Below are 25202 nucleotides of genomic sequence, written 5' to 3' on the forward strand. Positions count from 1 at the left end.
TCTCTCCTGCACCAAAAGTTCACAGCTCCTTGCTGCCATTCTCCTCTCCTGCCAGCCCCATCTTCCGGGGGAGGTTCTCCCTCCAACATGCTCATTTGTTCCTAGGAAGGAATGATCTCCTTTGCCATCTTCCATTTGTCCCACATACTAATTAGATACCGTCTCTTCCATGATGGAAAGTTATTTACTTACTATCCACAGTAAGGGGCAGAAAGAGTTTTTCTCCAGGAGTTTTTTTTCCTCCAATTTGTGGCAGGCTCTGTCCCAATTATTACTATTTAATTTGATGTGATATATTTCAAAGAGACATAATCTGACAGGACCTACAGGACAGATTGACATCCGAATTTATTTCTTTCCACGAGAAAGAGGCAGTTGTGAGGATTTGCAAAGGATTCTTCAAACATCAGTTACATACACACACGAAGAGGAACACACTGACACTGCCATAGTTAAACATGCAGGGAACCATGCTTATCGTTAAGAAAAAGACTATAAGACCTTATCAGAGGGAAGATGATATAGCAGAGATGTACGTCGCATCTTTAATACTGCTGGCTGCATAGCAGTTACTGTCCCACAAAATAGTGATGTGGGGCATGCAAAATCTGAATTTTAGAACTTGTACAGCTACATCTGCAGCAGCAACTCTTCTCTCAGCTCCCTTTTTCAGGGCTCACAGTCTACCTGAACTGCACTCTTTTTATTCCAAGCTTTCATTAAACAATCCAAAAGTTTCATTCAGAAGTGTTGTAAGCACCATGGTTACAGATTAACAAAGCACTAAGCCCATGTCATTCTGGAAGGACGCTGGTTACCCTAGCTACAATCCCTCACTTGTTATCCCTCTGACTGATGGCCTCTCCCAGCCCTTCACTCCATTTTACACTGCCTTCTGCAGATCAAAAAAAGCTTTTATTGTTTAGAGGAAAATTAAATTTCCATCATCTTCACTAATCTTTTGCTGTAGCCCATTTTATTTTTTTATATTCACTGCCTATAATATATTTACACAGTTATTACCTCTGAAACATTAACTGGCTAAGCCAGAAAAGAACACAGAAAAGTGTGATCTGGGAGGGGGGAAGTAGCATGGAGGAGTTTGGAAGGATTTTTTGCACCCCAAAGCCAAAAGTATGCAGGAGCTTCATCACATACACAGAGCTGTAAAGTTAAAATTGGACAAAGAAAACAGAAGACGACAGATTGGACCAAGACAGAAAACTTACTACACCAATCAAAGAAGAAAGAGGTCTCCAAACCATGACAGAGAAGAGAAAATCTTTCTCTTAACTCAGGAGGGGTATCAAGGTGTAGATTTACTGGAGGAACTAACTGTACCTTTTCCCTACTCTCCGGGAGTACAGGCTGCTATTGTGTGAGAGCTTCTGAAGCATTAACACAGTTGGGAATGGTACAGTATCCATGCCATGCAAGGGGAAGTTGTGGTTCACAGATCTACCGGAAACACAAAGAAAAACATCAGGGCACCAAACCTCTCATCAAGGAAAAGAGCTGGATACTCTGCCCAAGTTGATGGTAGAGCCAGCATGGTCTTTTCCTCTAGGAATTCATCTGGACCCTTTACCTGGCTTTGTACAAGACAGCTAGACTGTGTTTCAGTCCAGCTACCTAGAAAGCGTCCCATACTGGCCACTGTCATTAACACCCAGTATCAACCAGCAAACAGAAGTCCCCCTCCCAGAGCAGAAAGGATATATAAGGGAGGGAGGGGAGGTGGCAGGTAATAAAATCTTAGAAGACTCATTTTGAAGATGTGTATGATGCATCTTATAGTGCAAGTTATATCTTTGACAATATGCTTTAAGAAACTCACTTTAAGGTAATACCTTGCACTAAAGTATAAGATCACTCCAATTAAGCTCCATCAATTAGGCTCTTAGAAAACATTCCAGTTCTTGTTTGCAGACATCAAATATCAATGTACTCTAATCTTTCTCGGAGACGATTCTACAATTCATACTTAAAATCCTTTGGATATATACAGATTTCAAGACAGACTGCATGGTTCAATGGATTTTTTGCAAAACCTGCATAAATTCACAAATCATAAATTGACTATTATTAGCTGTTGACACATTTGGCAGCCAAAAAAAAAGCCAGTTATAATGACAAGTCTAAAAACTCATCACCTTCCACCACATCTCAGCAATAGCCTCATCTCAATAACGGAAATGGATGCAAACTCCCAGTGAATGTAGAGATGTCACAAAATATATCCATTTAGGGTTCTCCAGTTGCACCAGCTCTGCTTTTAGACTGACCAAGCAAGAAAAGGTACACTCAAATCTCCTATTGCTTAATACTTGTAAACCAGACTGTAGGAAAAAAAACCTTGTATTACAACCCTGTTTTCAAAATGCCAATTCAACACTGTGGGCCCAACTCCCAGGACAAGGTCTCCCTATTCCCCAGGGCAACCCCCTCATCAGTGGATTACAGGTTCCTGTTCTTGCTCACTCTCCTTCTGACCCAAATTTTGCATTATTCGTGGGACAACGAGCCACATCAGCAGGAAGGAATGGAGAATTCTCCCACTTGTCTCTGGACCTGTCTCTAGCCTGACAGTTATTTTATACTCTTCCTATGAGAGGAGAGGTATGGGTTTGAATTCCCATCACACTAAGGACGATTGAACTAAGATCCATTATTAGGTGAGTGCTATATGAACAACTCTGGGATTATTAAATAAAACCAGAAGACGCATTTTAAAAGAAAGAGGTAAACCAATTTCTTCTTTTGTGAAACAACTTGATGCCTACATTTGTAAGCAGATCGTGAATCTCAGCACCCATGAAAGACTTAGTAAAGCCACAGTTAAGTGCTTACTTCCAGAAGAGGGAGGCATTTTAGAAACACACATCTTGATTTTTTTTATATCAGTTCTCAGACATTCTGTTCTCTTCATACACATGCAAGCGACTTTTCACTTGTTGAGAATGCTTGTTCTTAAGCATCTATCAATACCCAGGAACTGAACTGGAAACCACAGCATTTCTGTAGGGTTTGTGAATACCACTCCTGGTACCAAAACCTAAAATGCTTTGTGGAGGTGGTCCTAAATGCCTAACTGAAGTTTCTGAACTGCATTCCAAGCACTAGAAGCCTATTAGGCCTGGGGAAGCTAAAGAATGCCAAGCATAATTCCTTGCAAACCTCTGGAGCTAAGATTCTGCAGGGGCAACACCTATATACCTGACATTGTGAAAAATATAATTTAAGAGACTCTAGTAGCATTTATTCCTAACTAGTATTTTTTTTTCTAATTATAAGGACATTTCCATTTTTTGTTAAAAATCACTGAATGCTAGAAATAGCCACTTCTAACCCAAATTAAAACCCTGCCTCTTCTATAACTTTAAATAAAATTTAGCTTTTTTTATACTTAAATGCTGGATAGCAACCCTTACCAAAAGTTGAGGTCTTAGATTTCTTTGGTAAAATACCAAACAGCTACCAATGTTAGCTGGTAACCTCCAAAACTAATTCTACTGCAATTAAAAAACAAACAACCCCCCCCACACACACACATAAGTTTAGTAAGTATTGTGTGTGGGTAAAAACATTCACTTTGAGACCATAGACTCATTAACAGGTAATACTCACATACGTTTAACAGCAAAATAGTATCTTTTCCATTAATTCAAATAAGTATAATTTTAAGGTAGCAGGTCAAAAAAAACTACCTACATCATTTGAACTTCAATCAGTGAAAACTCAAGTTAAAGTTTAGCCATTAATGCTAACTTTAGAAAACTGTAAGTTAATATGAATTACTGAATCCAGCTTCCCAGTGATGGGCGAGTGAAGAGTTAACAGGACTGAAGTTTGTCAATTGATATGCAGAAGAACTGATAGCACAAGAGCTGACTGCGCAAAGCTGCTGAACAGAGGACTTAACAGGACTAAAGTCGTCTACCAACCGATATGTGCAAGGACTGATATGCGCAAGGCTGCGGAATGGCAGCACTAACAAGACTGAAGAGGTCTGCCACCTGGAATCCGCACGGACCCCCGGGGAGGGGAGAAGCAATACGGAGGTGTTGTGGTCTTGCCTCGCTAGCAGGGTCCTCCCAAGCAGACAAACAGACAGTCCTGTGATTGTGAAACTCGCAAAAAGTCAGCCAAAGCAGTGTTTGCCCAGAGCCCCAGCCGTATAAAAAGAGACTTGGGAGCTAGGAGAGTTTGAGCAGGGACGGGAACGTGACCTGATCATCCTCTCCGGTTGGACCGTGAGTATTCCCCCCCCTCCCCTTTTCCTGGGACGCTGGGTTAAGGTAACTCCTCGAGGTTGAGAGCCCTCTCACTAGGAGAGTGAACAAGAAAGCTTTCAAGTAGGGATAAGCAGTGCTTCCAATTAATAACGCAGTAATCGACGGTTTCAGGTTATCCTTTCTAAATTAGTAACTGATGGTTTTGTGTTATCCTTTCTAAATTAGTAATCGCATTATTTTAATGGATGTTACTAATCCAAGAACTTGTGTGAGGAAATAAACATCTTTTTTATTATTATTATATTACTGTCTCAGTTGTTGCTATTGAACCTTCATAGCATGACAGTGTGACACCCAGCTCAGATCCTAAATGGCCTACCTGTGAACTGAGATCTGAGCTGGCTAGGAAGGATTCTCTTCAACTCCGGAACTACAAACACACATTAAGATAAGCGTGTCTACTGCCTTACTACTGCAGAACCCCCCTTGGTTTGTGTGACTCTCTGTGGTAGAGAAGATTATGAATATATGGTATGTATGCAAGAACATACTAGCCCCATATGCCCTATTTATCTCATATTTCAATCTTCTGGGACAGTTCTATCTCTTTAAAAGAGCAGAAGAGAGCAAAAATGGCAAATTCTATCAAAACTATATAGCATGTATGTGCCTGCAAGCACCTCAAAACTGGATCCTACCAGCTTCTCCTGGAGCACATGTGTGAATTGTAGCCTTTCTATTTACCACACCAGTCTAAGAATCCTCTGAACTCCTGGCTAGAATTAATATTGATCCAAAGCAAGTGCACTGTAATACTAAAAAATGATTTTGCCATATGCAAGAACAAGTTGGGGTTCTGGGGTATTTTTGGATAGGAAAACTCAGTAGAAATTTTGTTGCAATTTGCATGAGATTTGATGATTATTTCACTTCACAAAAATAATGCTTTGTAAGCCATACATGTGTGGTACTAACTTTTTTCCCTTAAATTAAGCTCAGTCAAGAGCTTCATTCAGTTGATTATATACAAACATCTGTTGTCATTTCACACCTCCTACAGTAACTAAGACATCTCCCAGGGTGGAGGGGAGATGACATAAGATGTTAAAGACAACCAGTCGCTTCTATAGATCAGCAGCTAGATGCTTGGCAGGCTAATGCAGTATCTCAAATGGCACTAGATATCCTTGTTTATGCAACTGAATTGAGCCCTTGAAAAGGCAAAAGCATTTATTTTATATAACTTAAGTTTAATGAGTACTTTTTCTAGAAATTCTCTGATAGAATTTCATCACTCAAGAACAAGAACTGCTAAACAATAAAAGCATCTTGCACACTAGCTCAAGAATTACAAAGACTTTCCCTTTTAAATAACAATGCTGCCAAGTCAAAGGACAGGAAGCAATTCAGAGCATTTCAGAATTAAGCTATATTGAGGGCCTTCTTGAAAGAGAATTTTGCTAAGTTCTGATGGCAGGGAAAGCTGCTGCAAATACTGAATATTCTGAATTAACCCCCAAAATTCTGAGTATCCATTAACTTACAGAAAGTACATCCTACCATTTACTTCAGGTCAAACCTTGCTATCATCAAATTCATCAACAGTTTGATCAAGGTCATTCATGAGAACCATACTAAATTCACAGTTTAACAGTTTGTAATTCTTTCAGTCATTTTATGGTAACATTTCATAGCACACTAGTAGAAATGCTACTGTATAATTTGTAAAAACTAATGAAATATTAATGCTAGATCACTCCTCCACATGCAGCTAGGCATATGCCTAGCTACTGGCAAGCAGATCTCCAAGGGTATGTAAGTGTAAAGCATTCCCACTAGTGATGAAAAAAAGGAGGAAATTAAATCTTGCTTAACCACTCACAGTTTAATGATCTTGCAGGTAAAAGCAGTGGAGCTCCTCATGAAGTGGGAGAAGTTGCTAAACTTCTGCCTTACACCTAGGATTTCAGCATGCAGCAGGCCTTCAGGTTTGGATGTACACAGGAAGAACTGGAAGAGGCAGGCAGCAAGCAAGCCACAGCTGGGCAAAGTCACTGGAGAAGACACACTTCACCCAGCATCAAATCAATGGTGTTTAACGCACAGCCAACTTAGAGGTTACATTTTCCTATGGGGATGCTTCAAGATAGGGTTCCTGTCGGGCTTGGCAGACACCTCTACCAAAGCCACACTACCAGGCAGGGAAGGAATTCAAAAGAAGGGAAATCATGAATTTTAGATTGGTGAACAGTAGCCTTCAGTCTCTTATATCCCAGAAGACGCTGAAAGTTTTCCTGAATATGGCAATACCAAAACTCCACAAGAGAGCCTGTAGAGGTTTCTTCCCTCAGATCTTTTCCCCAAGGATACATTTAAGGAATCTAAATCTGAAAGACACATGATCTTCTGAACAGTTCAGAGCATACAGTTAGTACTCTTACATTATACAGTCTTTTTTCATATAGTTATTAGGCCTTTTTTTTAAGCAGAAAGGAATTTATACTGAAAGTCTCAACTGACTAGATCTTATGCTGTTAATTGTTTTAACAGTGCATTTTATTTTATTCACAAAGATCTCACATTAGCATTTTTAATTATTTAAAACACATTAAATATTGCTGGTATCAGCATGATCAGAGATTATCTTCTTAATAATCATTCTTGTTGAAGTGTAAAGCATTTGATTCCAGCTGCTATGAACTTTTACACAAGCAAAAGCAACTTTTGCTGACATAAAAGGGAGAATCCACTTCAGAAGGGAATAAGGACCAAATTAAACTGCACACACACACCCAAAACCAAAACTATTTTACATAGTATTTTTGATTTGCAAGACATTTCCTAAGCTTTAGCTAAAAAGACAAACATTCTAAAAATATTTACTTACTTTACCTACGACAGGTTTAGTCATTCCAAAATCCTTGTATAAAACAGCAATAAATATTTCCCCCAAAGTACTTTTTTTAAACCAGTTTTTAAAGAAAACTTCTAATTAGATTAACTTGGCACAAGTTAACAAGTTTAAATAAACAGCTTCCAAGTCCCTACCATAACCTATTCTATGTGTTCAGCACACGACATGACAAATACCTAACATCTGACTTTAATTTTGAAGTCCACAGATGTCAGTCTCCCAATTTTTTTTTTTTTGTAGAGATGATACTGGATTTTTTTGTTGTTAATTGTGTTTGTTCCACATACTTCTTGTTATTCACTATTCACTTACATTTAATAACAACAACGATGATGATGATGAAATGATGCAAAAATAGGTTTGAAAGACACTTCTCTGCTTTGCAGCACCTTACTCTCTGATCTGGCAGCACTGCTAGTCTGGAAGCAGACAGAAGCTGTTGCATCCCCACCATGACTAGCCTTGTGGCATACTCATTTGGTCATACAACTCTCACATTATGCTTGAACAACAAACCCAAGCTTTTACCTCTGTATTTGTCCTGATTCTGAGACAGCCAAACAAAGGCTCTTCCCACCTACTTTCAGTAAGAGTACAAACTACAGACTAACTAAAACTAAAAGCAATCTTATCTTAATAAGCAATCTTATCTTAATATGTTAATGAAATTCAATCAATAAAACTCAATCAGCAAGGTCAGCCTTCTGCAAGGTAACTTGAAGCCAGACTCAACAATAGTGCTGGCAATTGAATATTTCCTCAATTTTCCATTATAAAAGTATTACGTAAGTATTTAGAATCCATTTCTCACAGACACTAAATAAAATTCCCGGATCTGGACTGGAATTTACCACTCCGCAATTCCTAAAACTTTGTCATCTCATCTACATTCAACATAGCCCATCACAAAGCCTTGCTGAGACGTCCAAGTAGTTTCTCAACATGCAAACCACACAGAACACTACTAACAATACTGTTCCCCATAGTGCTTGCCACTTTGTTCAGAGCTAAGTTGGTATTTCTATGCAGCACAGCCTTGTGCCTCCTAAGGGTATGTTTATATGAAAGGTTTCATCCCTCCTGTAAAACAGGTTATATTTCTTTTTCCTACCATCACAGTCACAAAATCATCTAATCTATGGCTCCAGTTTTCCAAGCTGTTTGGTTCCAGTGGAACCATACAGCCAAAAGATTCTCTGTTTGTGAAGATTGGCTTGAGATAGGTTTCTGCTCCATGGAGAGAATGAGTAAGAAAAAGAAGGGGGGGGGGGGTCACATATGCGACTGCATGAAAACAGTCAATCTGAGTTATCAGCTAGGAATGTACTCTGACATGACACAGTCACAAAAACTAGAACATCAATATAAATATTGAATAAATATCCTGAAGCTGGGATTTGATGTCATTTAACAAACTAATTTACTACCACTTAAAACAACCCTCTCAGATACACAAATCTATCCTTCAGCTGCACCACTGGAAACATTCTGCTCATCTGAATACTGGCTACCAACATCATTTTGTGCAGTAATATTAGACTGAAAATTATGAAAGTCTGAAATATGCCAAGAATACAAAATAATATGAAGTAAAAAATAACCCAACTGATTTTAAATACTAAAATAAAAGATTTCCTTGTATGAAATGATTTGTAAGAAATGCTTTAGCAAACTGCAATATTATAAATAATTAGTAACACACTCTGAACACATAAAAGATGATCTTGGAAACACCTTGGGGTGATTCAGAAGACTTCTTGCACAGTTAAATGCTGCAGTTGAAGTTTTTCACCTTTCTCTGAGGACAGAGTTGGTCAGAATCATTGCATTTGGTTTCCTGAGATGATCTGAAGACTGCAAACAGAAGAACATGAATGGTTCCTGAACTTTGTCCCAGGTTTGCAAACAAGGTTTTTCAAGACTCAGAAATAACTTGCTCCTTTTTGGGCACAGTCTCTTCCTACTTTTGTAAACCATCAGGAACAGCTCATCTTTTATTTGTTTTCAGTTCATCACAGAACTGCAGTTTGTTATGATTGCTCTCTCCTACACAAAAGCTGGTCATGATTTTCAAACACCCTTCTGTTTATTTATGGTAAGCTGCAGTGAAAACATTTGCTTACTTCATTTCAGTGAAAGAAGCTGGTAAATAAAAACACTAATTTAATACCTTTTATTGCTCACTAATTAAAAAAAAAAACACTAGGCACACAAGGTCAACATTTCTTCCTCTAGTAGGCATATATTCACAAATGGGCAAAGCAATCAGCTGCTGTTGTTTCTGAAACAAGTACAAGAAGTTCAGCAGCAATATTGCCTTACAGTATTTCTTTGATTTCCTGATCTGGCTTAGAATATGTACAGATTTCTGTGGGGCTGCTTTTTATTTTTATTTTTTAATTTTTTCTTAAAGTTAATCAATGTTGGGATCTAGTTCACAGTACACCTCCATGAACAGCGGTGCCAGCACAACAGAAGGGCAACACGCTGCTGCAGGAGAGCAGGTGGATCAGAAGTATCTTAAGCTGGTATTGCTGCAGAGCCTTTTGTATCATCAAACCATGACACAAAGGTAAGGAAAAACTGAATCACAACTTTTATTCAGTCATCACCTGTCTATCCAGAGGAGGAGCATGAAGGATCATAAATCCATTAGATCATATATTTCATGTTGTGAGAAACACTGTTTCTTCCGACAGAGTTAAAAAATATGTGCATACCATACAGATGAATACAGACAAAATAAACTTAACTGAGACATGACATGGGGGGCTTTGGAATTTTTGTTTGTTTTTTGTTTTTTAATAAATGGCTCTGAATTTACAGTTGTCAAGATTTTCTTTTCCTTTATTTGGGCACAAGCCTCTGCTTCAAAGACAACCCCCTAAAAAGAAGATCTTCCAACTTTAATCTTTCTTAATCTCTGAACTTTAAGTAGGATCAAAAATATAATTAGAAAGGAAACAGAAGACAAGTTTTTAGATGTACATGCCTTCTTCAGGTCTAAATAGAAGAAGCACTTGTGGAAGCCTTGTCCTTGTTTCTCCCTACCACATACTGTATCAACTGGCTTCATCTCTGACCTCCCCCCCCCCCCCCAAAAGCCCCACCAAAGCAAACACTCTTCTCTCCCACCCCAAGCTTCATTTCTCTTGTAGCTTTAGATCACCACAGCTACACTAACACTTTCTTCTTAAACACAATTTTTTTCTTGCATGTTCAAGGGATGGTCTGGTTTTCTATGGCCTACTTGGTAATCACATTGCAATACCTCCCACCTAGCCTAAAGAACAAATAGGCCAGAAACTAGAGGTACAACCTATGAAAATTCACTCCTTTGGGTTTCTAACAACAATTTTAAATACTCACCAAACACAGACCAATTAAGAGAGATGACAGCAATGGGTAAATTGTAGAAATATAATGTATAATTCACAGAAACAAACTGTGTCATTGAAGACACTTCCACTCCCCTTCCGTGTGCCCCGTGCTCTACCACAGGTAATTGCCCTAGAATGCAGACACTGCTTTTGCCTCCACCGTCCCATTGGGATTAGAGCACAAACACATTCACTGGTAGCTGAAAGTCCTACAGACACCCCATGACAGTGCCCATAACCAGCTGAGATGCATGTATGTGCCCTATTCTACCAGCTCTACTACATGAGCAGAGCAGGAAGGTGGAAAGCTGGAGGTGTTTGTGTTTTAAACCACCACAAACCACAATTGATAAGGCAAGGCTATTAGAGACCTAATTCTCTTCACTTATCCAGCAACACGACTAAAGCAATGCAAGTTCAAAAGTGCAAAGAGTTGCTTATAATGAGCAGGGACCATGAATTCATACAGCCCATTTAGCAGTTTTCCTCCCTTTAATATTCCTTAGAGCTGCACTTTGCCAGATTTGGAATCCTATGGAAATATGAACAGCTGCAAGAAGTATACATTGTACTGGTTTTGTGCATTACTTGTCCTTGTCTTTGATAATGCTCTTCTGTCCTATCCAAAAATCTGTAGTATGGAAAGAGACCCCATAAAGCACCTAATAAAACAGATCTGATCCAAAGGTCTTGAAGAAAGTAATAAAATCAAACAGCATGCTTCAAACTGAATATATGCTTGAGGGCCCAATCACAAGAGAGCTTCACACATTAGAAGACCAGCCCTGGCTACAGAAACATTCTGGAATTTGACTTGCTTGCTGTAAAGCTCCCATTTCTGTTCCACTTCCATTCATATTTCTCCTCCTCTTCCAAAGGTACACAAAGCATATCCAGTCCTTTATTATTTATAATTCTGTAGCTCCTATGTTTTTGCACTTCTAACAGTGACCCTGTTCAGGGATGAAGCATATACATGAAAAGTATGAAATTACACAGTGGTATCTCATCGTTCTAATTTCCTAAGCACTTTCCCAGTAAGCAAGTTCATCAGCCATATTTGTCTGCAAAACTCATCACAGACTGCAAGGGTATTTTAACATAACCACACAGAGCATGTAGGGGTATGGCACACTCTCCAACGCACTATGCACTCCTGATCCACTAAGACCCTCCCACAAAGCAGTTCTCTTTCCTTCCTGTTTGTTTGCCTGGGTTTTCTTCTGAAGGAGAGAAAAAGTGGAAGTTGAACTAAGGAATATACCTGACCCACAGCACAGATCCTGTTATTCCCCTGAAGAGATTCCATGCTTCAGTTCAACCTATAGCCCTTGATATCTACTTAGATCAAAGTCACAGTTCTCTTCTGGAAACTTCATCTCAGTTCTTTTTTCTTGTACACAGTTAAAATAAAGGCCCCTTTGATTGAGAGGAGGTTTTCAAAACTAAGTATCATACAGAAGATACAAGACACATGCGAATGATGTATCCCCTCAAAAAGAGAATCCTTTTATTTGCTGTTATTGCTTTAAAGACACCATTATTTTCAAGTTTGTATCAGATGGGGGGGGGGGGGGAATGTATCCAAAGCCTATCACTGCTTACAATTTTAGCTGTTTGGAAAACACGTTTAGTACCAATTTTGGTACTAGGCTTTCAAAAAAAAAAAACTGAAAAGAATGCATTCTAAATATCCTGATATTACCTTTACAGGTTTTATCTGATTTGTCTTGATAAGCCAGGTAGAGTTCTAGTCTAGCTGACTAAGAGCAATAGCCCTTTTATTTCACCTGAAGTGAACCCCGATGGAAAATGTTTCAGACATAATACGGCCATAAACTTGTTCATGTCCACTTCACAATTCTTTATTAATCTGAGCAATACTGTTTTTCCTTGAACAATCAGGTGTGGGGGGGGTTGTTTGTTTGTTTTGGTTTTGGTTTAGTTTTTTTTAGAAACTATACAGGACAGAAATCTATCAACTCTTATCAACTCAGCAGAAATGGACCTCAACCATTCCTAGCTGTGATATCTGCACAGCAGAAGCCCTCCATTGTCCAAAGTTGTGATGTCGACAATTTATTTCAAGTGTATCCTTACTGAACAGTGCAATGAAAGACTAATTCTAGAGGTATAAAGGGATTAGAAAAATTTAAAGTGTTTAGACTACCAGGGAAAACACACACACACACTTACATTTTAAAGAAATTTCCTAAGTCATCACAACTCAGGAAAAACACAACAGTAAATCAGGCTATAACATCACCTCCTCTATACTGTTAGAACCACTATACATACAAAATCATTTCTGTGGGGAAAAATAAAGACAGACAGTTGCAGAAAAGGACAGCCTTCAGAACACATTGATAGATCAAATTACATTTAAAATATTTTCCCCTATATAAAGCTCATTCTGCACAATTAAAGGTTTTCTTCCCCATTAGTACAGCATATTGCTATAGAAATTTTGGCACAGAACAGATTCTCCATTTACATAATTGTTCAGAGTAGTCACATAATGTAAAGAAAAATTATACATATTTTCAAGTATTACTGATGTTCTGAAAGCCTCCGATTTATTTTACTCATAAATATTCTATTGTTTTCTCATTACACATTTCAGTTTCATGGGCAAGACTGATGAGACCAAGTCAATAGCTTCACAATGGCATGTATGTAAATAGAGTCTGAATGGCACTCATAACTGAGACTTTTTTTGGAATGACACCTTTCATTTTTCAAACCAACGGAGAGACATTTTCAAGAGTTAGACATGTACGTACGTGGATAAAGAGACATCAGTTACTACTCAACTTCCACAGAGCATTTGCCCTTTGAGTGATTTAATTCTCCACTGACACTGTGGAGCCCAAAAGATACCCTATTTCAGCTTATACGTGCAAAACCTCTGCTCCTGAAAAAGGAAGCCAAACATTAATCATCCACAGAAAGCCTGGTAAAAGACCTCAACATCAAAACTTAGCTATGTCCAAGTGTCCCATAGTCACAAGGACAATTAAAATACAAATCTTCCCCCACTGATAAAATCTTGACAAAAACCAATTTTCTAGTTCTATTCTTAGCCAGACTGCTCAGCAGAAAACAGCACAGAGTTCCTCCCTGAGTGCTAGAAATTACAAAGACTGTGTCCAAGACTACAGAGTAGCACCTGGCCACAACAGGTTGCAGCTCCGTTCCAGCCTACAAAAGATGTTTCCTTTCTACAACTGCCAGGCAGATTGAGGGTGGCCAGTCCAGGTGGGAACACTCAGAACGAAGAGTTTCAAAACATTCATGGTCTCCCAGCTTAAACTGCCAAACTCCATCACCATCTTCAAATCTTCCATCACCAAACTTCAACACCACTTCACTTTCTCCTCTCGAAACTACCTCCTAGACCTGCTTGATGTCCTTGGAATTTCTTCATGGATTCAGCAGGAATGTCCCTCAGCAGATTCTCTCCTAAGTTTCGTTTTAACTTGAAGATAATGATTGCTTAAGGCCTAAAATTCGATCAGAGGCAAAACCAACCCAGGAGTCGACACAGCAAAAAAAAGTTAGGAGGAAAAAAAAAAGAAGTGAAAAGTATCTGTTCTTTAATCTGCTTCAGAGATCACAATTTGACAACGAAAATTCAAAAATCCAACAGAAATCAAGTTAGCAAAAGCCTGTAGAACAAAAGAAGTAATTGTGTGTACTCATCTACAAGGAAGCACTCTTTCAAATACTTAAGCATATAGAGCAACAGAAGTAGTGTCAAAGCTCATTTGGTCTCCTAAGTGGTCAAAATGTCAACAAAAATCAGAAAGCAAAGAGTTGAAGACTTAGAGAAATTGCTACATTAAGAACCCTACGGATCTATTCCTATTCAGTAGAATTCTGAGATGATTCAAGAAACCAGGGAGACACACTACCAAGACCAGTCAGCAGTGTCTGTGTGTGCATGTATGTGTGTGCATGTATGTACATGTACCCTCAGGCTTCTAAAAATGGAATAATTTGCTAGGAAAACTTCTATAATTTTCACCCTCTAGGTACTATTCCTCTGACTGTCTCCAAAGGAGCAAGGAACACAATTTCAGAAGCACAACAGATTTAAACAGATTAAAAAGACAGAACAACTATTAAAAAAAATTTTTTTGGGGGTGGGGGGGTCTTTCCCAATCAGTTCTGGAGTAGTCTGGAGTCCTCAGAGCAGAGAACACACTGCAAGTGCTGTATGAAAGTCTAGACAGATGAGAAACCTAAGGATAATCCCCTATACTAACAAGAACTAAAGTGAGACAACTGCATGTTTACTACAGGTGAGCATAATTATAGCGTATAACATTTATGCTTGGTCAGTTGCTTTCGATAACACTGTCAACTGTTCTCACCTGAGTCTTTAAATTAATTTCATTTTTCACTTCATCCAATTCACATTTCTAGTCCAACTTATAGTCATCATTACCCTGTACTAGTGTGGCAATAAATTACTGCCATTATTGGCCATTAAGTCAATCATAGTCTAGTCAGCAGAGTCAATCAAAAGCACCACACCAGTGCCATGGATTTCATACTGAACAGGTTCCTTTTCACTGTGTTGTAGCTCATTTCACACTGACATTAACCACCAATCACCACTTCATCAGTGTCAGAAGCTACACTATACCACTATCGGAATTTTTCAGGCACAAGCAGCACATTCTGAATCTTTAAAAAAAAAAAGTGATGGTGAAAATAGACACTTTTTTTTAAGTGAACACTGAATTTTCTCAGGTCAAATCCAGCTCACTTTACTTTGAAAATACCCAGTGAAGAACAGGCCCACACAAGCCTAAATTTTTTATTTGCTACAAGTGCTTACACTGCATTTTTTCTTACTGTAAACTGCAAATTTATTGCTCCTCTTAGTACTAAGAAAATGATCAGAAACAGGAAAAAAAACCAACCTCTTTCTTCATGTTATTCTAATTTCTTTGTGTGTTCAAATTCAAATCCTGAGCCAAATTAATTTATAACATGCAGCAATACACAGACTTTTTAAACAGGAATTACCATCTCAAACACAGATGTTCATGCTCTTCTAACAGAGAAGACAGACTCAAGTAAGATTAGAGCTCAGTTAGAAGATGTCAGGCAATCCTGAGCTGGTTATCTGAGGCAAGATTGTACACTTTCTGTTCAGGGCCAGTTTAAGTTCAATCACTTCCAAGCTTGCTTTCAAAAAAATGTCCAGAAATCTCAATTTTGGATAGTCATCTTTACTTTTAGGACATCACATGATTTTATGACAGTCAAGACAAGGCTTAATCCAATTTTCTTTGTGGTTAATATAACATGCTGATCTATAAAGTGTTAAATAGATAACGCCTATTTCCATACTAAAATTTCCTTCCTTATAGGCACTTGTTCTCTCTTGGAACTAAGTGTGCAATATACCTGCAAATCTAACTGGATCATTTTTGAAGCAACCCAGATGCCACTTCCTTCTCCCCGTTTTTGTTTTCTTTTAAACAATGGGAGTACCACTTTGCCCACATCTACCAGGCCAATAGCTGCCCAAAGGCAAATTTTCTCCATACATGCCAATACAGGAAAAAACAGGGAACCTTTTCTTGTTCCTATGCACAACAGATCGCAATCCTAATGATACTTTAATAAATACTGTAAGCACAAAGATCTTATGCTTGAGAAAGATTAGCTGGTACAACTGCATTATTTTCAGTGTCCTACTAAAACAAGATCTTGTTACTCCATACAGTTGCTCAGACTATCCATACTTACTTTAGTACTTCACACATAACTGCAAAGTGCTTTATGAGTGCTGTCAAATTATTCAGAATCTGAAAAGCACACAAAAGATTAAAGGAGTTCTGGAACATTTTCAATGTTAAGTAAGAATGTCTCTCTAATCATTCGTAAATTTGAATAAAACAAAGATCTTAGTGAGTAGCTACATACTGCTAGATATTTAAGTATTTGTGGTAACCATATTATTGGTTCAGTGCATCATTGCATTTATTTAAAGTTTAGTTAAATAATAAACTTGGTTTTCAGATAAAAACCTCTAACCAATTGCTGAACATCCCTTGGAGGCCTTGCCCTCAGCAACTGCTTCACGTAAGCAGATACCAGAACAAATGGGAATTGGCAAGGTTACAGGAGATCCCCCATGTGCTACAGTTCACAGGATTCTGGCCTCCGAGTCTAATCCTGATCTTTTGATGACTAAAGGAATGTTGTCATTAGCATTTATGCAAGCAAGACTAACCCCAATGTCCTTCTGAAACATTTCTAAGATATCATCCTCTTCCCCCTCCCCCATGAAAACAGATTAATTCATAACAAGCTAAAAATATATTAACACTACTTGCTAAGACCAATACCTGTACTTTAACCCTCTGTGCTTTTTTTAAATTGTAGCTCTATTTCTTCTATATTTTATTGTATTGTATGGTGCCAAGCATACTGCTTCTCAGTGTTCGCATGTGCGGGCTACGTATATCACAGGACTCTGCTGCAGACTGTGGAGCCAACTCGGTATGGTCTGCAGTGATGGCCAGGCAGACTTGCAGCAATGAGCCATCTGCAACCTGCACCATTAGAGGAACTCACGAATTTTAGAAGCGTTCCAGATTCAACAAACAGGAAATTTACTGGTGCAGCCGAGAACCAAATCTTTCCCTGCTCTGACCTATGTATTTAACCACCTGAGTAGTACCTTCGAAATCCCTCGGATTGCAGATTTAATATTCCAGCAATTCAGAAGCTGAAAAGTAGTCTAGCTCCCTTTTCCAGGTGGAGGATTTGGCATACTAAAATACCAGAAAGGAGCAAAAGCTTGTTTTTGTCACTCAACAGGGGAGCTGTAAGTCTGGATACAAAAAAAGAACCGCTCTACTGAGTAAGGAGATGCAGCTTCGTGCCCCGTAGACAGCAGAGCCATGTTTTAAGAAACAGCAACAAACCAGCCACCTGGAAACACGCAGCGCCCCCGTCGAGGCGAGCGCGACCTCCGCGCGGCTCCGCAGGCAAGGAGCGCGCAGCGGCGCCGGCGAGCTCAGGACGCCCTCGGGACCTCGGAGCACCCCCAGAGCTGCCCCCAGCTGCGGTTCATCCTCCCCGCCTGGCCGCGTCCTGCCCCGAAGTTGAACTGAGCCGAGACCGCGACGCGGCGGGCCGCCGCCTCTCTGCCGCCGAGGCGGGCGCCGGCGGCGACCGTTACGTGGCCCGTTACCCAGGGACGGTCCGAGGGTCGGCGCTGCTGTTTGAATCATCTCCGTGGCAACGCGGGAGCGCAGCCCCCTCCCTCCCCGCCGCCGGCCCAGAGGAGGCTTTACCGAAGGCTCCGCCGAGAGACCCGGGCGACCGCGCCGAGGAGCCGCCGCCCGCCCCCGCGCTGCCCCGGCTCGCCCAGCCGCCGGGCCACCGCGTCCCGGTTAGCTAACCGGGGCGGCGGCGGGCGCCTCCTCACGCCCGGCGCCTCGCTCACCTCGCGGCGGGCGCTGGGCCGCCCGTGCGCGCCGCGGCGGCGCCTCCCAGCCCGCTCCCGGTCCCGCGGCGGCGGGGAGCGGACAAGCCGCGGAGAAGGGACTCGCGCGCCACAGCCCCGTCGGCCCGGCTGTGCGGCTCCGTCTGCTCGGGCGGAGCGTCCTGGCCCTGCCCCGCCTCGCCCCGCCCAGTGAGCAGCGGCGGCCCCGGAGCCCCCGCAAAGCCCGGCGCGGACCCGTTGCACCTGCCGGAGGAGGAGCCGCAGGGCGCCCGCCGCGGGGCGGGGCGGTGCGATCCCGGCCCCTCCGCTCCGCTCCGCTCCCGCCGGGCCGCGGTCGCTGCCCGCCGCCGCGCCGGAGGCCTGCGGCAGCCGCGGGGAGGGCGGCGAGCTCGCAGGCGGAGCACCTGAGCGGCTCTGGTGGCCGCCGCGGCCGGGCCATCCGTGGGGAGGGCAGGAGCAGGAGGGCTGCCAGGCGGCAGAGATGGGGGAGGAGGGTTTCAGGGACACGAAATAAGGCCGGAGAAAGAAGGGGCAGCTCTGCCGAAGGGCAGGCCCACTGCAGGGTTAGGGCCCTGCAGACTATATTTAGGGTTTTAAAGCATCTATCTGCTTTAAGGGCTTTGATGTGGCTTTTTTAAAATCTCACTGCAAGAGTGCGGAGGGAGACCTCTCAGAGATGAAAACTGCTGCATAATGACATGCTGCAACCCTGAATTTTCTAGATGCTGTCTTTGGAAAGACACAGTATTACCAGCCTTTGCAATGAAGCTCAGTAACACCCAGCACTTTTCTCTCAACCTGGCCTCAAACTGTAGGGGTGGTGTGAGCTCTTCTTTTGCCCCCCAGCCCAACAGATCTCATGGTTGTGAAGAACATTCAGGTTCACACTGTAAGTTCAAAAACCAGAAGAGAATTAGAGCAAAAAAGAAATTCAATGATTATTAAGCCAATCATATAACTGAGCAACACTGGACATTGCTTTAAAATATAAGAGGAAATACTATCTTGAGAATTGTTTGGAGCAGCTCTAGTTTTGAGTAGAGTCCATGTTCTCTTACTGGACCTTTCGAAAGACTCTTTTAGGAGTCAGTTCCTGTTTTCTGATCTGTATGGTTAATACAAAAACTGCCTTCATCTCCAATATACTTTTATATTATATTTTAAATACATATTGCATTAGAGCAGTTCAAGTTTTTTTTTTCAGCTGACAAAGCCCAAAACATTTGTCAGAGAGTGGGGGCCTTTAGTTAAACCTATTGACAGATGAATTGTTTTACTTTAAGGTGTCCATGAAAGGCATTTAAAAATGCCTCAGTTCCTCATCTGCAGAGTGGATACTGGAAACTAGACAGTTCAGAGGGTGTACAACACAAAATGCTGTATATAATGCATTTTGTGTAGTAACACAAAGCTTCTCTAAGTCAAGTCTCAAGCAGATTGGTACTGATGCAGTGCAATACTAGGCAGAGATACCAAATCGTGTTTCAAAAAAGAGACATAACGACAGGGCTATGCTCGAGTTAATTACCACTGGTTCCATCAGGACCAGTTAACTCGTGCAACACAACACTGTTGAGGCTATATTACTTTTTCTTGAAGAGCTATTTTGATCAGTGTGAGCTTAGGCATGCCCACATCTTGCTGCACTACACAGTGTGAATATGATAAGGGAAGTGATGAGCAGAATCTCCCTATGCTCAGTTTTGCACCACTATAACCAGAAACTTAGCAGGAACTGGAGCGTGGAGCTGCAGGAGGCACAGCATCAGTAGCTGAGGCGAGTGTGTGCAAGGAGCAGGCAGTTGGCAGGAACCTGAGGGGCTGGGAGAGCAACGCAGGACACTCAGAACTTCACCTCTCCCCCAGCAGACTCACACTGAGGCCCAGCCTATAGCAAGTATAATACCCCATCACATCAAATATTTGAAAAACTCACCAGGAATGATACTGTATTTTCTGTGAAAGTCTCTCCTGGAAATCTATAATGAAGAACTTTTTGATCTTCTGAATCCTACTCCTGATGCCGGAGAAAGACTGCAGATGTTTCATGATCCCTGAAACAAGAGAGGTATAAATAATAAAGGCTTGAAAGAAATAATTATACATAACAAAAATTAAGTCTATCAGATGTTGGAAAGGGATATAGAAGAAAGAACTATTACAGCTACTTATATGAATAAATATTCTTGTCATTCCCACTCTGCTTTTGAGGTGAAAGAAACCACAATAGATGGATAAGAGCTTATTAAAATTGGGAAGCTAAACTTGGTTGATCATGTGGGAAATGAAAATATTGGTCAGTCTAGGGCAGTTGACAAAAGAGCTCACGAAGCTGGAAATATCAACTAGACTGTTCTGACTCCAGGAAGAATTATTACTGCTCTTGTGGAAAGATGCAGGGAATCTAAACTCACAAGAACCCTTCAAGACTCTTTAAGAGGACAAACAAAAACATCAATAATTGCTACAGTTTCTGCTACATCTATAAATCTTGAGGAAACATTGAATATGCTGGAGTATACCCACAGAGCAAAGAACATAATGAACAAACCTGAAGCCAGCCAGAGCTGACAGAAAGAACTCTTGTTAAGGAATATGCTGAAGAGATTGAGCATCTGAACCAAGACCTTACTGCTGCATGAAAAGCAAATGGACTCTGTATTTCCCTTGAAAATTAATGAAGCCCTTAACGGAAAGCTGACAGCTGAGGAAGAACAAATTGCAGAGTATATTGACCTAATCAGTGCCATGGAGGAAGAAGTGAAAAGAATCACTAAACCACTCACAATTAATAAAAAAGAACATGAACAACATAAAACAGATCTGCAAATCAAGGAGAAAGAAACAGAAGAAACGCAGAAAGATCTGCAAGAAATCAAGGGTCATCTGGCTGAAGTTCATATACGCTTTCAGTTTTGGAAAACACTGAAGAAAAACTTCATGGCATAGCTAGCAAGCTGCTTAGTACTATTGATACAAAAGATGTATCTGGTCTTCATGCGACACTGGATCATAAGAAGGCTGTTAGTCAACACAGTGCTATCGCCCAAATACATCTGCAAATGTTCTGTTCAACAAAATACAAGATTCAGTTAGTGAGAACAATTTGAAGCAGGAACAGTTGTTATCTTACACAAATTTTATAGGTGACCTCCTATCCACCAGTTCTTTGGCAGGTAATATCCTTGCATCAGCATCTTTTCCCTCTATTAAAGAACTGGAACCTGAAGTTTCTTATACATCTTAAAAAATACTACAACACGAGACTGTCATTTCATAGTAAAGCTGAGCTTCTGAGGTTGCTTTAGGACCATACATCTAGATTAGGAAGAGCATTAAATAGCTTTACACCAGTGCTGGGAATTTGTCCTCAGGCTAAACTGTCAGTTTCAGAATAACATGAGGAAATATTCTGCTCTGGCTGATGAGATGGAGAGCCATAAAAAGGAAATGAATAATTCCTTTGGAGATTGCCGTCTCACTCTTAAAAAATTACAAGAAGAAACAGCCAGTGTTTTTGCTCTGCTTCAGAATAATTGCAAGAATTTAAAAGAAGAGGAAATGACAAGGCTTGCACATACAAGGGGGACAACTGAATTAATGTCTTTGCTGCAAAGCCAGCTGGACCTGATGGCTCAGGAAACTCGAAAGAACTTAGCTGGTGTGCTGGCAAAAAAAATGGAAGTTTGAAGACCACCATCACTGCCGTGCAAGAAAATATTCACCTGAAAACTACAGGCCTAATCAACAGTACAACTTCTAACCACAACGAATTTATTGCATCTCTAGATAATTTCTCTCCAGAGCTCAGGGACATAAATGGTGAAAACAAGAAGATGCTAAAGGAATCCACTGGCCACTGGAAGCAAATTCTCAACAATCTCACAAATGTGTCTCAGGATACTCATAAATGGAGTGAATTTGTAACTGCTGAAATAGTCAGCTTTACTGATCAGCAGCTGTCCTCCTTCAGCAATGAGAAACAACTTCAGTTTTTACAAAAGGAAATAGAAGGTTTATGGTCGAGGTGGATATTTTGTATTGTGTATCTTGTTCTACGTTAAGTTGCACAGATGTGGTTTGGCACTACCACAGCCTATGAGTAGACTGTACTTTAGACTATTGTCTATCAATAATACAAATACTCTTTTGTGTCCAAAGATACTTAACATATTTCTGGCACTAAAATGAGCTGACGATTTTAAAAGCTTTGGAAGTCACCCATGAGAGCTCTGAACCAACAGCCTATACTGACCTTAAAGAAAGAAAGAAAATGTCATGTTGCTGCCAGCCATGTTCAGACTCTCCACATCCATGCTGTCATTTAGAGGCCTTACATGAATGGCCATGCTAAAAAAAGAATCTGCTTATCAATTTCCAGTATGTGCTCACTAAAAGCCAATCAATAAGTAAGAACTTATTCAAAGAGTGGAATTGTGCTATAGCTATTGGAAGCTGGTAGGTAGATAACAAGCAGTTCTGTATGACAACAGGGAAATAGAATGGATTTATTTATTAGATCTTCTCTCAAGAACAATAGTGAATTGCAGCCCGTGGCATTTACAAAGTGCATGACCGTTAAAGACAGAAAAACTATCCTTAAATCTATAGATATAGATTTAAATCTATCTCTATATAAATATATATATATATAAAATCTATATTTAGATAAAGATTTAAGAATAATTTTTCTGTCTCTTTAATGGTCATGCACTTTAACTTGTCAGGCTCTTTCATGTTATATATATATATATTAAAGCTTATATTGCTACACATATACTCCCTTAGATAATTTTTGTAAGTCTGACTTCAGAGATTGGCATCAGTGTAATTTCTCTATCACTACAACATATGGCAGTCTTCCCTGCTGCCAAAACATGGCCATGTTTCAGCCGCAGGGTACAGCTGAGTTGAAATTAAAATTGAGACTGTTTTCAAACATAGATATAGAATTTTATTTTTCCTCTTTTGACACCCTAATGGAAAAGTAAATTCATAATTTCATCTCTATGCTCTTACTGGAAGCTCTACAAACACTGCAGTGCCTGGTTATTGATAGTAGAAAAAGAAGAGTTTTATCCGGAGGTGCTAGTAAAGTGTTTTTTCCTTGGAGCTTTTTCTAACATCTAAAATGCTAAACAGTCACTATCTCAAGATATACATCACTCAGCTAATCCATACTGAAAAATTTTCAGTTCAGATCCCAGCATGGATTTGCAAGATTCTGAATCTTATGGTGATTTATGGTAAATTTCCCACATAACCAAAGGTTTTGCAATCTCCGTTCTTGTGCAATCAATGATTCAGTAAACCTTTTCTTCTCAGAGGCTCTTTACAACTTATCCACACTTAACCCATCATTTTCCTCTTAGAATGCTCCTCCTGACTTGCAAAGCTGAAAATAAACTTGTTGTACTAGTACGTGTTATCTCAAGATTCCAAAAGTTAGCCAGAGAAATCCTAGTTACATTTGGTTACTACCACTATCTTGAGTAAAATCATAAAAATACTGAACAGTACACTAAGTTCTGAGCAGTTTGCTCAGCTGAGCATTTCCCATATTACACTGCAGTACCACAAGCATATAAAGCAATTAAATAGAAAAACAGTTCAGCATAAAAAAAAGTATGAAAAATTACTATCTGCAATACTTGTTCTCCAAACTCATAACTAGAGCTAGAAGAAAACCCATAAGCACATGGGTGCGGTAAAACAGGCACCTCAGTTCTGCTTATTGGGTGGAGCCAACAAACACCAACTGCATGACAGTACCTGCTGAAAGCAGCTCAGTAGTCAAAAGTAAAATAGGTAAGGGAGAAACGATTCTCTTCTCTGTAGTAGATATATAAATAGCAGTGTTAACTATAATATCAGAGTTATCTAGGTTAGTGCTTTGACCTGGTTCTTTCATTTAGAACAGATTTAGTCAGATGAGATGACATTCCTTATAGGAAAAAGGAAGCCTCCAGATGGGTAGCAGGGTGGATAAGGTCCTGTTTTGAACTTTGCAATGCTTTCTCTGTACGCATGGTATTCTGAATAGAGTTCTAGATGTAGCACTTAACATTTACATAAAGGAAGAAAAAAGTGAGAGGGAACTATAAAAACAGTTTGCCGAGCAACGTATGTAGCACTGTTGACAGGTAAATTGCTGGCTACTGAAGGTTAAAAATTCTTTTATTCCTCCTCCCTTTTCCAGTTTCTCCCTACTCCCAAAGAAAAATATAGCAGGCTCAATCAGATACTACTTTAAAAAAAAAAATCATTCTCAGCTTCTGAACTGTTGAAATCAAATAGTCTGGCATGCTAAATGTGACAATCCACAGCTTTTATTCCCACGAAGTAGGAGGTGTATTTCCAACATCAAACAAGCATATCATACTGCTCGTACTCAGAAGCTGTAGTTGTTCCATTTAGCATGTGGCTGCTGCAAGAGCAGCCAGAGGCTCTCCTGTAGGAGTTCCACAACGAGAGGAAAAGGACCACAGAGTGACCGGCAAAGGAGGAGCAGGGGTAAACACTAGGGCAAAATGGTCATGAAGAGGAAGAGACACCAGTAACTCCTGGAGTGCTTTCCCCAGTGTGGTAGATGAGCCAGTATATATAATGCTTTACTGAGTTTGCTGCAAGCCTTGGCACCATCGCTATGGCTAATAAAAGTCTATGTCTCAGCACTTTGCAGACATTCTGTTTTCAAAGCTAGCATACCTCAGGAACCAGAGCCTTTTCAGATTACTTTTCCTTTAGCATCTTCTAACATTCAGTTTCTTCCTACAATGGAAAGTAGCATGGAGACAGTGAAGATCTGAAAGAATGACTGAATGTTTTGAAGCACTCTTAATTCTGGAATGATAAGATAAACAATCCTCTCCCTATCCATACAGACAAGAAAAGAGAACAAGAGGAATCAGCTATTATCAGCTAGTCTAATACAGTCAAGAAAAGTGGACAAACTTCTGGAGACACAGTCCTTCCACTACCCATCTAGGTTGCATAAAATCAGCCTAGAGTTTTCCTCATAGAAAACACTGACTACCAGAGTTCATATGAAATGCTTCCCTTCTCTGGTGCTAACACATTTCCTTTACTTGTGATCCCCAGTTCAGGACTGCCTCATAAGGAGAGGTGTTAACTAAATCTCTAGGATTCAGGCACTTCACAGACTCTGGATGTGCCCTCTAGGAACATATTTGAAAGAG

General features: G+C 40.3%; 1 protein-coding gene and 1 pseudogene across 18 annotated transcripts in view; one reads left to right on the plus strand and one right to left on the minus strand.

Moving 5' to 3' along the window:
- KLHL32 (kelch like family member 32) overlaps positions 1 to 25202 on the minus strand; it is a 171453-nt gene that overhangs the window by 132082 nt on the left and 14169 nt on the right. For 17 of the 18 annotated variants that reach the window (XM_067293968.1, XM_067293967.1, XM_067293966.1 and 14 more), the window contains one exon: positions 19940 to 20057. The gene's annotated coding sequence lies outside the window, so the exon portion shown is untranslated. Of the gene's footprint in view, positions 1 to 18003; positions 18085 to 19939; positions 20058 to 25202 lie in introns of those variants that run through there. The other variant, XM_067293959.1, reaches the window with a different exon arrangement.
- Positions 18863 to 22067, plus strand: LOC106489600 (kinesin-like protein KIF11; annotated as a pseudogene).

The sequence above is a fragment of the Apteryx mantelli genome, chromosome 3 (genome assembly GCF_036417845.1).
Source record: "Apteryx mantelli isolate bAptMan1 chromosome 3, bAptMan1.hap1, whole genome shotgun sequence".
NCBI classification, from domain to species: domain Eukaryota; kingdom Metazoa; phylum Chordata; class Aves; order Apterygiformes; family Apterygidae; genus Apteryx; species Apteryx mantelli.